Raw genomic sequence first — 3,999 nt, forward strand, 5'->3', positions numbered from 1 at the left:
AAGGTATACTTGAACAAATTATATCTGAGAATTTCCCTGATCTGGGGAAGGAAAAAGGCCTTGAAATCCAAGAGGCACAGAGAACTCCCTTCAGATGCAACTTGAATCAATCTACTGCAGGACATATCATAGTGAAACTGGCAAAATACAAGGATAAAGAAAAAATTCTGAAAGTAGCTAGGGATAAACAGATTCTAACTCACAAAGGTAGACACATAACAATAGGGGCAGACCTATCTACTGAAACTTGGCAGGCCAGAAAGGAATGGCAGGAAATCTTCAATGGGATGAACAGAAAAGATATGCAGCCAAGAATCCTTTACCAGCAAGTCTGTCATTCAGAATAGAAGGAGAGATAAAGGTTTTGCCAAACAAACAAAACTGAAAGATTTCATCACCACTAAACCAGCCCTACAAGAGATCCTAAGGGGGACTCTGAGTGAAATGTTGCAAGGACCACAAAGTACCAGAGACATCACTAGAAGCATGAAACCTAAAGACATCACAATGACTCTAAACCCATATCTTTCAATAATAACAATGAATGTAAATGGACTCAATGCTCCAACCAAAAGACATAGGGTATCAGATTGGATAAAAACACAAGACCCATCTATTTTCTGTCTACAAGAGACTCATTTTAGACCTGAGGACACCTTCGGATTGAAAGTGAGGGGATGGAGAACTATCTATCATTGCTACTGGAAGTCAAAAGAAAGGTGGAGTAGCTATAAATATATGATCACATACTGGGTCACAAAACAGCCCTTCATAAGTATAAAAGAATTGAGATCATACCATGCACACTTTCAGACCACAATGCTATGAACTTGAAATCAACCACAGGAAAAAGTCTGGAAAACCTCCAAAAGCATGGAGGTTAAAGAACACCCTACTAAAGAGTGAATGGGTCAACCAGGAAATCAGAGAAGAAATTAAAAAATATATGGAAACAAATGAAAATGAAAATACAACAATGCAAACACTTTGGGATGCAGCAAAGGCAGTCCTGAGAGGAAAACACATTGCAATGCAGTCCTATCTCAAGAAACAAAAAAAATCCCCAATACAAAATCTAACAGCAAACCTAAAGGAAATAGAAGCAGAACAGCAAAGACACCCCAAACCCAGCAGAAGAAGAGAAATAATAAGGATCAGAGCAGAAATAAGCAATGTAGAATCTAAAAAAAAAAACAAAAACTGTAGAGCAGATCAATGAAACCAAGAGTTGTTTTTTGAAAAAATAAACAAAATTGATAAACCTCTAGCCAGACTTCTCAAAAAGAAAAAGGTGATCAAAATAGATAAAAGCATGAATGAAAATGGAATTAATCTGACCAGTCCCTCAAAATTACAAGCAATTATCAGGGAATACTATAAAAAATTATATGCCAACAAACTGGACAACCTGGAAGAAATGGACAAATTCCTAAGCACCCACCCACTTCCCAAACTCAAACGGGAAGAAATAGAAAACTTCAACAGACCCATAACCAGCAAAGTAAATGAACGAGTCATCAAAAATCTCCCAACAAATAAGAGTCCAGGACCAGATGGCTTCCCTGGAGAATTCTACCAGACATTTAAAGCAGAGATAATACCTATCCTTCTCAAGATGTTCCAAAAAATACAAAGGGAAGGAAAACTTCCAGACTCATTTTATGAAGCCAGCATTACTTTGATTCCCAATCCAAACACCCAGCAAAAAAAGAGAACTACAGGCCAATATCCCTGATGAATATGGATGCAAAAATTCTCAATAAGATACTAGCAAATAGAATTCAACAGCATATAAAAAGAATTATTCACCATGATCAAGTGGGATTCATTCCTGGGATGCAGGGCTGGTTCAACATCTGCAAATCAATCAATGTGATACATCACATTAATAAAAGAAAAGAAAATAACCATATGATCCTGTCAATTGATGCAGAAAAAGCATTTGACAAAATTCAGCACCTTTCTTAATAAAAACCCTCGAGAAAGTCGGGATAGAAGGAACATACTTAAAGATCATAAAAGCCATTCATGAAAAGCCCACAGCTAATATCATCCTCAATGAGGAAAAACTGAGAGCTTTCCCCCTAAGATCAGGAATATGACAGTGATGCCCACTCTCACCGCTGTTGTTTAACATAGTGTTGGAAGTTGTAGCATCAGCTATCAGACAACCAAAGGAAATGAAAGGCATCAAAATTGGCAAAGATGAAGTCAAGCTTTCACTTTTTGCAGATGACATGATATTATACATGGAAAATCCGATAGACTCCACCAAAAGTCTGCTAGAACTGATACATGAATTCAGCAAAGTCACAGGATACAAAATTAATGTACAGAAATCAGTTGCATTCTTATACATAATGAAGCAACAGAAAGCAACAGAATAATGAAGCAACAGAAAGACAAATAAAGAAACTGATCCGATTCACAATTGCACCAAGAATCATAAAATACCTAGGAATAAACCTAATCAAAGATGTAAAAGATCTGTGTGCTGAAAACTATAGAAAGCTTATGAAGGAAATTGAAGAAAATATAAAGAAATGGAAAAACATTCCGTGTTCATGGATTGGAAGAATAAATATTGTTAAAATGTCGATACTACCCAAAGCAATCTACACATTCAATGCAATCCCAATCAAAATTGCACCAGCATTCTTCTTGAAGCTAGAACAAGCAATCCTAAAATTTGTATGGAACCACAGAAGACCCCGAATAGCCAAAGTAATTTTGAAGAAGAAGACCAAAGCAGGAGGCATCACAATCCCAGACTTTAGCCTCTACTACAAAGCTGTCATCATCAAGACAGCATGGTATTGGCACAAAAACAGACACAGACCAATGGAATAGAATAGAGACTCCAGAATTGGACCCACAAATGTATGGCCAACTAATCTTTGACAAAGCAGGAAAGAATATACAATGGAAAAAAGGTAGTATCTTTAGAAAATGGTGTTGGGAGAACTGGACAGCAACATGCAGAAGATTGAAACTAGGCCACTTTCTCACACCATTCACAAAAATAAACTCAAAATGGACAAAGGGCCTGAATGTGAGACAGGAAACCATGAAAACCCTAGGGGAGAAAACAGGGAAAGACCTCTCTGACCTCAGCAGCAGCAATTTCTTACTCGACACATCCCCAAAGGCAAGGGAAGTAAAAGCAAAAATGAACATTGGGACCTCATGAAGATAAAAAGCTTCTGCACTGCAAAGGAAACAATCAACAAAATTAATAGGCTACCGATGGAATGGGAAAAGATATTTGCAAATGACATATCAGACAAAGGGCTAGTATCCAAAATCTATAAAGAACTCACCAAACTCCACACCCAAAAAACAAATAATCCAATGAAGAAATAGGCAGAAAACATGAATAGACACTTCTCTAAAGAAGACATCCAGATGGCCGACAGGCACGTGAAAAGAAGCTCAACATCACTCCTCGTCAGGGAAATACTAATCAAAACCAAAGTCAGATACCTCCTCACACCAGTCACAGTGGCTAAAATTAGGAGCCTATAGAGGCTGGAGAGGATATGGAGAAATGGGAACCGTCTTGCACTCTTGGTGGGAATGCAAACAGGTACAGCCACTCTGGATAACGGTGTGGAGGTTCCTCAAAAAATTAAAAATAGATCTACCCTATGACCCAGAAATAGCACTGCTAGGAATTTACCCAAGGGATACAGGAGTGCTGATGCATATGGGCACTTGTACCCCAATGTTTATAGCCGTAATTTCAACAATAGCCAAACTATGGAAAGAGCCTAAATGTGCATCAGCTGATGAATGGATAGAGAAATTGTGGTCTATATACACAATGGAATACTACTTGGCAGTGAGAAAGAGTGAAATATGGCCTTTTGTAGCAACGTGGATGGAACTTGAGAGTGTTATGCTAAATGAAATAAGTCATACAGAGAAAGACAGATACCATATGTTTTCACTCTTATGTGGATCCTGAGAAACTTAACAGAAGACCCTGGAGGAGGGGAA

The 3,999-nt window shown here is 37.9% G+C and overlaps 1 long non-coding RNA gene across 1 annotated transcript in view; it reads left to right on the top strand.

Annotated features, from left to right (window-relative positions):
- Nucleotides 1-256: 256 nt before the first annotated feature.
- Nucleotides 257-3,999, top strand: part of LOC121031813 (uncharacterized) — an 8,810-nt gene continuing 5,067 nt past the window's right edge. The window contains exon 1 of the long non-coding RNA XR_005790920.1: nucleotides 257-329. This is a non-coding gene — a long non-coding RNA (uncharacterized LOC121031813). The remainder of the gene's footprint in view (nucleotides 330-3,999) is intronic.

The sequence above is a fragment of the Herpailurus yagouaroundi genome, unplaced genomic scaffold (assembly GCF_014898765.1).
Source record: "Herpailurus yagouaroundi ecotype Mexico unplaced genomic scaffold, PumYag 28, whole genome shotgun sequence".
Taxonomy (NCBI): Eukaryota; Metazoa; Chordata; class Mammalia; order Carnivora; family Felidae; genus Herpailurus; species Herpailurus yagouaroundi.